Below are 13,483 nucleotides of genomic sequence, written 5' to 3' on the forward strand. Positions count from 1 at the left end.
AGTTTTCAATGTATAGTTATAATATTGCTAAATGAGTTCAATTGCACAACTACAAAATGTATTTCTAGAAAGCAGCTCTATGTAGGAACAAGCCACTTGTGCTGCTGTGTGCTGATCAACATGATTTAACAGTAAGATTTAGAATGTCTCTATTAATAGTTCTAAAGCTTTAGGGTAAGTTAGGTTCACTTGGAAGGTTTTTAAAGTGCAGATTCTTCTACAAGTTCTAATCACAATTCTGCTTATTAGGTTTAATTTTTAATCCAAGATTTTTCAATAACTAACAGGATAAGTCTAATGTCTATGTCCCAGGACAGCACATTGGAAAACACTGATTGGGGTTTTTTAAAAAAGTGCTTTGTAGACGCAGACGTAGAGAATGAACTTGAAGACACGGGGAGGGGGAAGGGTAAGCTGGGACAAAATGAGACAGTGGCATGGACTTATATATACTACCAAATGTAAAATAGATAGCTAGTGGGAAGCAGCTGCATAGCACAGCGAGATCAGCTCAGTGCTTTGTGACCACCTAGAGGGGTGGGATAGGGAGGGTGGGAGGGAGATGCAAGAGGGAGGAGATATGAAGATATATGCATATGTATAGCTGATTCACTTTGTTATAAAGCAGAAACTAACACACCATTGTAAAGCAATTATATTCCAATAAAGAGGTTAAAAAAATATGCACCTTAAAAAAAAATTTTAAAGTGCTTTGTAAATCAGAGAAAATATCTTACAGAGTTTATTTCTCCCAACTGAGAAGTAACTATGCTACCAGTCATTTTATTCATTTTCATACACAAATCTTCACATGAATATTCATAGCAGCTGCATTTCTAATAGTCTCAAACTGGAAAGAAGCCAAATGTTTATCAGCAGGTGAATGGATAAACAAAATGTTGTATAGCCATACAATGGAAGGCTACTCAACAATAAAAAGGAATAAACTACTGCATCTATGTAAGAACATGAATACATTTCAAAATTATTATGCTCAAAGAAGCTAACATGTGATTCTATTTCCATAAAATGCTATGGAATATAAACACATCTTTAGTGAATCAAGTAGATCCAGGTTTCCTGGAGCAGGGGTACCGGATGGGATGAAGTGCAAAGAGACGTAGCAAATTTTTGGGTTGGTTTTTTTTCACCTCTTGGTTGTGGTAGTGATGTCATGGGTGTACAAAGATGTCAAAATCCATTAAACTGTGCACTTTAAATAGGTGAAGTTTACTGTACATAAATGATTTACCAAAAAAGTTGCTATTTCTGAAAAGAAGCAGCCACTTTCCTTCATTTGAACAGTCATTCTTACCCAAGAATGGCAAATGTTTTCCAAATAAGCTAGACCATAATTGTTTAAAAGGATAGTAAATAACCAAAGTCTTAGAATTCTACATTATTCAAAAATTTCTTTTAAATTTTAAAATGGAATATTTTCACAGAAGTTATTATCATCTGGCTCTATTATACAAAATTCATTATTAGGTATAGATTTTTTTTTTTTTTTTGGGCAATAAATATTTTAATTTTCATTTCATTTTTATGATGACAAATAATTTTCAAGTTTATTTCCTTCTTTTTTTTTTAAATACAAAGCTAAACCACAAACAGGTACAACCAAGACATTTTATCTCACATTTACACATTCCCATCGGATCCTCCTCCAATTCACTGACCACTGACCAGGCAAGTGTGGGGTGGGGGGGAAGACTTTCTTAGGTAGCACCGTCGTGAGACCGGGGCGGGGGGCGCTGAAGTTGAGGACAGGCTCTCATACCTGTCTCCATTCACATTTACCTGGGAGCAGGGGGCCAGGAGACCCCACGTCACGGCTCCAGAGCCCCAGGCCCCTGAACTACAGGTTAACAGAAAGTGGGAATCGGTTCCCCTCTGGGAGGAAGCTATCTGCTCCTCCTGCTGTCACAGTCGAGGTGAAGACTTTACCCTTAGCCGTGATCCCTGGGCCGCTGGGCCCGCCCGCTCCCCTGCACTCCAGCAGCTGGGGTGGGGCCCTGCATTTCGGGGCTTGTAGGCTCACCCTTTGGGTCATGGCTGCATCTTCACAGGAAGGACACCAGGGGGTCTGACAAACAAAAGCCTTGACAGCAGGTCTGGAACTTTCAACCCAGCAGAATCAGGTTGGGGCGGGGGGTGGGGAGGTGGGAAATTGGGTAAGTGATTTCTGGTCCCACTACAAAACTTTATTTTTGATTAGAATAGTGTACCATCTCAAATCTCTTCTACAGAAACAAAACCAAGGGGGAGAAAAAAAGCCAAACTAAAAAAAAACCCCAAACACAAACGCAGCCACGTCACTCACTTCAAGACCTATATACATGTAAGTTGTCTTCTGTGGTTTCTTTTTTTTCTTTTTTGTTTTTTGATTTTTATTATTTTTTTTAAAATAAGCTCAGTGTTCACATTTCTATAAAGAAATTAACCCAGTTTCGGGAACCCCTGCCGGCAGGGCTAGGTAAGCAGTGCTTGTCCCTGCCCACATCTGCTTTGATTCCCCGCCCTGATGCTTCGAGGTGCCCAGAAAAGCGGCAGCCCGTGGAAGAGTAAATCTAGGCCCGGCCCGTGAGCCACCGGGTCAGTAAGCTTTCGAGAAAGCAGAGGGGAAGACTATCTTACTGTGAAACCTTTTTAAAAAATATTCATACACTTCAATGTGCGCCTGTCGAGATGTCAGGAAAACAAGAGCTTGGGAACATCCCGTCCAGGCCGTGGGGAGGCAGCTCTTCCTCGCGCCCGCCTGGCACTGGGATGTCGGGGGTGAGGAGGGGAGAGAGTCCCGGCTCCTCGGGTGGACGCAGGCGCATCGCCCAGCTTCCTAGTTCGTGTTCGACTCTTTCCTCTAAAACCTGTGCTGAGTCTTTGACTGCATGCACGGGAAGCACAAACGTTCGACTTGTATGCAAAAAAGGTACAAAAACAACCAGAATATAAAAGTTTTGGTAATATAAGGCCATCTGTTCAAGTCCACCTTGGAAACCTGTAACAGATATTTAAATACTACAGTGAAAAGGCATCTTAATATACTTTTTTAAAAACATCTGAAGTAATCTGCTAAGATTAAATGTGTAAAAAAAAAAAAAAAAAAAGTCAATTCCCTTTGAGGGCACTTTGTCCATTGAAGAAGGGAGGCGGGAGGGGCGGGGCCGTGGGGTTAATGCTTCAGCCAGGGGTAGGCTTCGATGGAAGCCCGGCTGCGGTCCCCATAGTCATACAAGAGCTCCTCCCCAGCCTCGATGTCGCGAGAGGCAATGAGGATGAGGTGAGGCACGCCGTCGATGTCGTGCAGTTTGGTTTGGCAGTTCCCACATTTACTGTGATTGATCAGTCTTCCCAGGCGATTTGTCTCTCTGGTTGCATCCACGCAGTAGGTTTTGCTCAGGTACTGGAAATAGTACATGTAGCAGCCCGTGGAGGGGTCTTGCGCGTACAGAGCCTCCCGCTTCTTGGCGTCGGTGATCTCGATGAGGTCCCCGTGGTATTCCACCACAAACTCGCCCCGGGAGAACTGCTTGGTGGCGATCACGCCCCTGCCTTTGCCGTCGATGAGGTCAATCTTCATTCCTTCTTCTTTCCCACTTTCAATCAATTCGTCTATTCTTTTCCTTTCTTCAGACTGCAGCTCAGCTTTGTTCTTCCTGGAGCTCCTTCGAACAGGGTAGAAATCTGTGAGTTTACGATTCTGCTGCGTTTTTCCTTGAGCTTTTTTCCTGGGAGCCTGTTTGCCCCTGACGGGCTTTTTCAGGGCTTGCTTGGCGGCAGCTGCGTTGGGAAAATCACAAGACGAGGTCGGGGTTTTGGGAGGTTCTGTTGCTTCAGATTTTTGGTTTGGAAAAGGGGCCAGGGGACCTCTCCTGGCGTCTTTGATCTTCTGTTCCTCGGCCTTCATGGAGCTTCGTATTGCATTCCCAGAGTTTCTTTTCTCGTCGCGTTTCCTGTAGATTCCGGCTAACTGCTTCCCCTGGCATTTGACTTCGTGATGTGCAACTGAGTTCTCTTCCTGAAGGGGGGAACGCATTCCAGAGCATTTGTTCGGGCTCATGTAGGTATAGATCTTTGATTGCCCGGTAAATACATTCTCCTGCAGCCCGGCCAGGCCCATGGCGGCGCGCCCCGCGCCCTCGCCCTCGCCGCGGCCCGGCCACCAGCGCTGCCGCTGCCGCTGCTGCTGCTGCTGCCGCCGCCACCAGCGCCGCCGCGGCGCCCCGGGGAAGGGCCGGCGGCGCCCCACGGCGCCCCCTTCCCCCATGGCCTGCGAGGCAGAGCCCGGCACCCGCGCGCCGCGGCAGCCCCGGCCGGCCCGGGACCGAGGACGCAGGGAGGGAGCTAGATTGTTTTTATACACTTGACACATCACTTTTATAAATATAAACCAGTTATATAGTTGGGGCAGAGAAATTTCTTTCTCAAGGTACCTAAAATGAATTCAAGGGATTTGTGGTAAAACTCAGTCACTTTTTTCAGTTTTAGAAATTTCACCTGACCAAATTGTATTTCCCGCTGGGTAGACATGACTAATAATCAAGCCCAGAGCTTGATTTTATGGATTGCAGAGTTGTAATTTCATTAAATGTTCTATATTAACAAGTCTCTTAGGCTAAGGGAAAGGTACTAAAGGGGAAAGAGTAGAACCTTGAGATACAAGATTGGGATATTTAGACATACATAATAGAGGTTGAGAAATCTGAATAATTAAATTCTCCTGAAACTCCCTTGTTTTGCAGAAAGCTCAATGCCTTTCTTTCCAAGGTAATTAGCCTTCACATGCATTAAAAAATAAACTACTGAGGGAATTCCCTGGCAGTCCAGTTGTTAGGACTCCAATCTTTCACTGCAGGGGGCACGGGTTAGACTCCTGGTCGAGGAGCTAAGCAGCACAGCCAAAAAATAAAAAAAAATAATAAAATAGTAAACATGATTTGAAAAAAATACTGACTGATCCTTAAAACTCTTCTCGAGACTAAACCTCAGGATCCCTCATTGCTTCCAGACCTATAAAAACTAAACACACAAAATTCAGATGGCAAAGTAAAAGTCTTTTTATGTGAGCATATAGCTTGCTTATCACTAAAAGTATTTCAGGTTCTCCTTTTCCTTTATTGGTAGAAGTCTGGGAATTCCCACGGTGGTAGGTCCAGGAGAATAAAACATAACGGTGAATTGGGCCAAATGCTCTTATAGTTAACATCACTCTGGACTGAGGATTTCATGTGATGGCTGAAGGAGCTGGAAGTGTTGTTTACAGTACTAAGTTGGCTAATTAAAGCCTGGACCTAAAAATGACTATTCATTAAGTTGAAATGCCAGAACTTCCCTCCAAACTATGGTTTTAAAGTCTTTGGGAACGATCATATAATAATGGATCTTTTTTTAAAGTTTGTTCAAGTCACTTCTTACCCATATCACCCAGGAAGATCTGGAGTCGGTTCTTGAAGTAAGACATTAAAAGTTGATTAGTGAGAAGACACTAGTATCCTTCAAATAATTTATGGTGCTTGTCCTTTGTAGATTCAAGTTAATGGTGATGGATGCTGCAATTAAATTTTTCCCCTGATTTCAATGGAAATAATGGGATTCAGGAGATGTAGAGGCAAAGTGGCAGTAATTAACCATCAGAAAAAAATCTTGGTGCAATTATCACAATAACTCACAGAAAGAGACTCTTAGTAGGAGTGTTGTATTATTCAAAGATCTGTAAATATATCTAACTAATCACTGGGTAACCGGGAATGAAATAGGTTGGTCACACTAAGATAATATATGGAGGAGAGAAATTCTATCTGGTGGGCAGTCCCCATTTTTTAGTGGACTTTCTGGTTTTTTTGGCCGTGCTGTGCAGCTTGTGGGATCTTAGTTCCCCAACCAGGGATTGAACCCGGGCCCTTGGCAGTGAGAGCGTGGTCCTAACCACTGGACCACCACGGAATTCCCAAATTTAATGTTGTGGTTTTTTTTTTGGCAATCCCCATTTTTTTGAGGAAGCCCAAGCAACCCCTTGAGGGGTCATGTCTGAGTTCCCAGCTCTAGCCAGCACCAACCTGCCTGTAATATGTGTGAACCATCTTAAAAGTGGTTCCTTCTGCCCCAGTTGAGCCACTCCATCTCATACTATGTGGGTTAGTGATAAGCCACTCTCTACACCCTTTGAGTTTTATCTAGATTGCATATTCATAAGCAAAATAACTTACTTTTGCTCCTTTAAGTCATGAGGTCTTGAGGCGGCTGTTTATGCAACAATAAATTACTGGAACAGGCATATTGAATTTTTCCTCTAAATTGAAAGATGCATTCCTATAACTTGTACTACCCACCGCAAAGTTATATGGCGCAACTCTTAGCGCGCCTCTTTGAATTTTAGAGACAATATATACCACATAGGGCTACATTGCATTGATCTATTTTGAAAAGCAGTTCATGGCTTGATACTAAGACATCATAGGAACTAATGTCTAATTCTTGAAACCCCAGAGACTTTAACTGCTCATCATGAACTTGTTAATATAGTATCTGCCACATCATGGATTTGGACACATACAGTAGGAATCTATTTTTAAATGGGAATGGTATACATTAGCCTGATTGCCTGCATTTCCTTCAATTCCTGTCTCAAGCTTCATGATGAAGTCTCCACAGTCAGACAACAGAGGAGAGAGAAAAAACAAAATGCATGGGTCTGGATGATGTTTGGGTTGGCTAAGCCTGCTGCACCATATACATGTGAACACTTACGTTTTCCGAGCCCTACGGAGGGGTGACTGAAGACATGGGAGAGGCGAAATCCTCCCAAAGGACAGAAACACCTGAGTCTCAAATAATACACTATGCTGTTCACACTGTGTGGAAGAGAATGTGGCCTGAGGTTTGGGTCTTAACACAAGGTCAGTGATTGATGGTACAGATGACTGGACAAGGGCTTGGAAAAACAAGATAATTTAACTGGTAACATGGACTCCTAGGGAGTTGGTCCAAGGGGTAATTGATTCTGATTATTTTGGAGGAAATTAAGTTGCTATTACAAAAGGGGAACAAGGAAGAATACTTCTGGAAATCAGGACATTCAATGAAATAACTTTTTCCCCAAGAGTTCAGGTCTATAGAAAGCTATAGTGATCCAAAAAAAGAATATCACTGGACTGAGGTACAGCGGGAGATAAGGATAAGAGGGAAAGGATGATGGAAGCAAAAAGCTATACTGACGACTAGGTAGAGACGTGGGGCTCTTACAGAGTCCGTGACTGCAGTGCCCACTGTTTCCCACCAGCTTCGGTTGTATAGAGTTCAGATTTACAGATGAACAAACAAGCTGAAAGAGGCTTCACCAATACCAAGCTTACTTAGCTTTATAAATCAAGACAGATGATGTAATTGAAAATGATAGAAGGAGGATCTTCAAAAATCCTCTCCTTCTTAAACCCAATGAGAACACTGGCAAGGCTTTGGTTAGAATCTACTTTATCAGAGCTCTAGAACTTAACTAAATCATTGCAGCAATTCAGGGGGCCCTTATTTTTAAAAAATGGCTGAATTTTGGTAACAACAGCAAGCTTTGAGGTGTTTTTACTAGTCCTTATTTTCATTCCCTGTTCCCTCTCTACAGTAACCTTGAAAAACAACCACCTGTAAACGTGGTGAAAATCAGCAGCCTGGCAGCCACTGGAAGAAGAGAGTAGGGTTGGGGCCGAGATTCTTTATATGAGCACTGTCATTGTTTGAGCTGTCTGGTGGTTTCCCAGACACCACTTACAAAGTTGTCACTATTATATTTGACTCAAAGCTTATCTAAGGAGAAAAAACTTTTCCGGGGGTGGGTTTTCAAGAACAATCAGAGGCAACAGTTTAATATTGTGACTGCCTGGGGAGGTGAATAATGGTTTGGGAAAACAACAGGTTAAAGAAAAAGCTTACAGTGAACGCTAAAAAAAGATGTCCATAGAGGACTTTGAAAGGCTCTAACATATTCCTGGAAATCTAAGATACCACATGAACAATTAAGGCTGTGCCTATACCCAGACTTGTGTCCATGCACAGGGAAGAACTGAGAAGCCCTAAGCTCTTACCGTAACCCAACCTGGAAGCTCTGTGCAAGTAGAAGGTGAAGACGAAAGTGTAGTGGAACACTGCCCCTTGAGTGTCGAAGGTGGGTACCAACATGCATGTTGAATCACCCAGCAAAGACTGAGACACTTGTTAGTGTCAGGAATTTAAGGAAATCTGTGTTCAATCTGACCACTAAGCTTGACCAGCAAGGTTGTCAACAGCCACACAAGATAAATAAAACAGACATCACATAATTATTTCAGAAAAGAAACTAAACAAACAGCAATAACAAGCAGCAACAATAAAGAAGCCCTGGTGTGGAGTAGAATCTGTTTTCCAGATTTGCTACATTATTTAAAAATTTTCACTGTCACAGCCAAGAAAAGTCCCGTTGACACAATGGCTAAGTATAATATGGTATCTTGGAACAGAAAAAGGACAACAGGTAAAAAGTAAGGAAATTTGAATAAAATATGGACTTTAATAATAATGCATCAATATTGGTGACTTGGTTGTATTAATAATACTTAATTGGAACCAATGTACCATACTAATGTCAGATAATAATTCGAGAAACTGGGTGTGTGGTATATGGGAACTCTTACATTATTTTTGTAATGACTCTCTAAATCTAAATCTGTGCTAAAGTGCAAAGTTCATTTTAAAATAAAATAAATGAGACTTCCTGAAAAAAAATTCAGACCATTTTATCTGACTTTCATTGTTAGAACATTACTTTGACTCACACAAGTGATTAATACAGGTGTGTCTTGTACTGATCCAGGGAAATACAGTTTTCAGAAGAACATGTAGGGAAGCAGTGGTGGGAAGTAGAAGACGCCAGGTAGCAGCAGCACCCTGAGAGGACTGTTGGCTGGAGAAAAGGAAAAGGCTGCACAGTGTTGATACCATGGCCACCTCCTAGTTTTCAAGGTTGTAATAGGTGAGAGAAAAACTCTCAGTTATTTAGAAAATATTATTTGGGGAAACTCTGATAACAGATAACAAATGTTTTGGTATTAATATGCTTAATTTTCACCTATAATATTAACACCTTCTTATTCTCACAAACTGTTGCATGTAAATCGGTTTCCATGTAAGTTGGTAAAAATAAAAAATGGTAGAATTCTTAAAATGCAATCAACTGCTGTTCCATTTATAGGAAGTTGTTTTTCAATTTTGAGGGCACATTCAATTGGTTAACTTAAAAATAATTGGAAATTTACCAAAACCCAAAGAGAAAAATGGGAAAAAATATATGATCTGTTGGTTCAAAAGTCAGCAAATTCAAATCTTTAATAAACATACATCAGTCTCACTGCAAATTTCTGGTTTTACATGCAAAAATAAAGTATCTGTTGTTAGTTGTTCCTATTAAAAGAATACCAAGCCTGCTATTATCCAGTTGTAGAAACTGCTCTGGGAAATATTCTCATACATTGCTGAAAATATAAATATTGCACATTTTCTAGAGGGTGTATTTTCCATGTGTACCAAAGTCATTTAAACTATGCATGCCCTTTGACACCAAAATCCAAATCATAAGAATTTATATTAAGAAAATTATTTGAAAAGTGATACTGGATATATATTTTCAAATTAAAAAAAAAACCTCAGATATATATCCATAGGATATATTAATGATAGAATGTTTAGCCATTAAAAAAATGAGAAATTATCAGATGCATTGAAGTGAAAAATATGATATTTTGTGAATAGAAAAAACATGAAAATAATAATGATGATAATGATAGTATTTGCTGAGTACTGACTTTGTATCAAACACTTCTGCAAATACTTAACATGTACTAAATCATACACTTCTATCTCCCCCTACCCTTACACAGTAAGATAAGTATTTTACAGAGGAGAAAACTGAGGCACAGAAAAATTAAATAACTTCTCTAAGGACACATAGCTAAAAATTGTAGCTGAGATACTAACTCAAGCAGTCAGGCTCTGAATGCCAAGGTCTGAATCACCATCCCAATAACTCTCTAGCTGCACTGAGGATGCAGAAGATGATTCAATTTGTATCACAGAGTGAACCAACAAATACAATACATGTCACTTATGTCCAGGGAACAATTTGTCATAAAAGCAAAATGGCCATTCTGCATTGGTTACACATCTGTAAGAAAAAGCTTTCTATCTCCAGTCCAAACAGAAACTTCTTTTACTCACTAATAATGAAGGCTCTGAAGTCAACCAATGAGATATATTTTATAAAGACAGAAGAGGCAATTTTTAGTTCCAATGTATCATGCATCATATGATTTACTCTGATTTTTGCAATATTTATTTCGTCTCTGGCTAACAGGAAAATTTCATCTTGTCAACTGGTTGTCTAGGAGCAGTATTTGATTGCTAGCTGAACTTCTGCCAAATGCTTTCCTTCACCAAAAAAGAAAAAAAAAGTATGTTTGAAGCAACTGTTTTATAGTTCAGTCAGCTGAGATTGTAGAGAATTCTTCTGAGCTAGGTTTAAAAAAGTGTTTTGTTTAGTAATAAGGACTTCCCCTCTCTTGACCACAAAAGCACTCTGTGACTAGACACATGCACCTATAGATTCAATATTGAACTAAAATTTGTTTTACTTTGTGGAGGTGTTTGAGTTTTTGTTTTTCTTCAAGTCTGCAAATTTGCACATTTATGTAATGTTGAGTATGCTTTGTGATATTTTGTGGAGATGTAACTGAACAAAATCCTAAGTAGAAAATCAGTTTATATCATAAGATAGGTGAAACAGTACTCCAGTTATCTAGAACTATGTAAAAACCTATCATACAAATTGGTGAATTAAATGATATTGTATTGCTATGTTTGAAGATTTTGTGTGTCAGAATTTCAACTGTGTGACTGTTCAGTTCCCCCTGGGGTAAACTAGGATTCTAGGTAATGTTCAGCTGGCGGCATCTCTGGTCAGGAATGTCCAAGATGATATGATTCATAAGCCCAGGACCTTTGCAGGATGACCAGAAGGGTGGGCTCAGCTGGGCCTTCCTCTCCTTTCTAACCAGAGCATCCCCTGCCATCTGTCCTTTAGGGTTATCAGACATTTTACCTGTGTACTTAAGACTCCAAGATTCCAAGGCAGAAATTGCTAGTCCTCTTAAATGCTAGCCCCAGGACAGGCAGAGAGTCATACTGCCACACTCTACTGGTCAGAGCAGTCAGTGGCCAGTTTACATTCAAAGGAGAGGAAATAAACTCCACTACTCAATGGAAAAAAATACCAAAGAACTTGTAGCACTATCAATACCCCACAAACAATGATCTTTCTATAATTTTTAAAATACTTGCAGAATGTCAGAGAGTATACAGAATCTAAATTAGTTTACTGTTATTTCTTTACATGGAACTCTAACATAGACTTAGGAATACTTTTATCTATACACATTTAAATACACTTCATTTGCCTTCAGATTCAGCTTTGAGTACAGCCTGAAAAAAGAAGATTTTTATAATCAAGTTTTCACAACGAAATAATGTCTCAAAAATAAATTAAATTTTCATCGGTCTCAACGACTCACAAAGCTCAAACCATAAACTAACACTGTCATTGAATTCCCATTTTCAACACCAAGACTGAAATATCAATCAGTCTTTTGTAATGATTATTAAATCACATATACACTCAGTTGAGCCAAACTATTTCTCATTTCTCTTGGAATGTAAAATTCATATTATTAATTCTTCTTAGCAAGTAGGTAGTAAAAGCCACTATAATAACTCTGCTGTTAGAAATAGTTGCATAATTAATTCACCTGGTAAATTATATTTTATGCTTAGGAAGCTGTTATATCAACAGAACATATAATTAACCCTCTTGTAATTTTTTGTTAAATTTCAGCTTTATTGAGGTATAATTGACATATAAAATTGAAAGATATTTAAAGAGTACATTGTGGTGATTTGATATATATATTTATAGTGAAAGGATTCCCTCCCCCCCGCAATCCAGTTAATTGGCACATTCATCACCTGCTAGAATGACAGGAATACACATTTTTTGTCTTATTCTCACCAAAGTGTACTGTTTGATTTTATTTTCAACCATTTTTAATTAAAGCATAGTATAGATTTATACAAATATTACTAGACCACAAACTTATATTTATTCAAAAAATAAAAAATTTAATTCTAAAAACATTTTTGAAATTATTTTTCTCCTCCAGGTAGTGGACTCCTCATACTCACATGTTGAAAACTTAAAAGGTCTGTTTCTTGCTATGTTTTCACTTCAGTGGGTCCAATTATTCACCTGTGGATCAGTGCCAATGCCACACCAGGTAAACAATGTTGACTGCTTGATTCATTTCTCATGATACTCAAAGCAAAATGCTGCATTTGGGTTGGAAGCTCATCAATCTTTGAGGCTGAGTGCAGTGAGAATCCTAAGTGCACTCTGTTCTGACAGCATTAAAGATGAGATTTGAAGCTCTCCCACTGCAGCACTATAGCTTACCTGTAGTTGATACTACTGTAAATGACAGCCTCATAGTAATCTAATCAATAATTTAAGTTTTCTCCCCTGGACTGAAACATCAACCAGGGAAGGCATTTCTAAAGTAATACATTTGGTGTTTGGATAAAAGAGTTTTGGCATTTCAGAGCAGTGATTCATCCAAATTGAAATGTTCTATTTGCAAACTCCGCCACATTCATTAATGATTTAAAATCATCTACTGTCTTTCAGCAGTTTTTCCATTGTTTATTTCCACCAAGGTGGGGATAATTCACTTCATTTTTTTCCATTCCAGGTTGTAATTGAACAAATATATTTTATGGCATGTTACAGCATATCATTACTTTGGCACTCTGTAAATTTCTCACCTGAGAGGAGTGTTGAAATTGTGGCTATACAGTTAACCATTCACTATTTTTGTTCAATATTTGTAATTTATCCACTAACATTCATTCATTTATTATTTATACCTCACTACTTCTAAACTTAGTTTCAAATGAATTATTAATCCAGAATTAAAAATTGTAAAGTTCTAATGGAATAAGTAAAATATTAAGTAAAAGCACACATGTAAAATTACAACTTTTCTTTAAAAACTAATGAAACAAAAGACTACTTTGTAAAAATATTTAGTTTATTTTTCTGATAGAATAGTAGAAACCTTGAGGTAATCACATGCCATGTATTTATGTTTAAACAAAATTTAATGTAATGAAGGTTTTCCTAAGATCATATATATATATATATATATATGATCATAAGACTATCAGAAATTTATTTGCATTTATTCAGTTATTGCAATCTGCACCACATGTTTTTCAGTTTATGTTGACTCTCATTTTGTCTAAGACTGAAAATAGCAATTTGCCATGTTAACAGAAAATTTATGAACAAGTAAGCACTTTTGGGACAATGGGAGCATCATTTAATCTATTGTGACTTTTATGTGAAAGTAATTCA

At 39.0% G+C, this 13,483-nt stretch overlaps 1 long non-coding RNA gene and 1 pseudogene across 2 annotated transcripts in view; both read right to left on the bottom strand.

The window, feature by feature from the left end:
- LOC309656873 overlaps positions 1 to 13,483 on the bottom strand; it is a 1,296,162-nt gene that overhangs the window by 673,272 nt on the left and 609,407 nt on the right. The window lies entirely within an intron of this gene.
- On the bottom strand, positions 2,052 to 4,338 carry LOC309656834 (N-lysine methyltransferase KMT5A pseudogene; annotated as a pseudogene). The gene has a single exon. The product of its transcript is annotated as an N-lysine methyltransferase KMT5A pseudogene (transcript).

This window comes from Balaenoptera physalus, assembly GCF_965194825.1.
Source record: "Balaenoptera physalus genome assembly, chromosome: 3".
In the NCBI taxonomy this organism is placed as follows: Eukaryota; Metazoa; Chordata; class Mammalia; order Artiodactyla; family Balaenopteridae; genus Balaenoptera; species Balaenoptera physalus.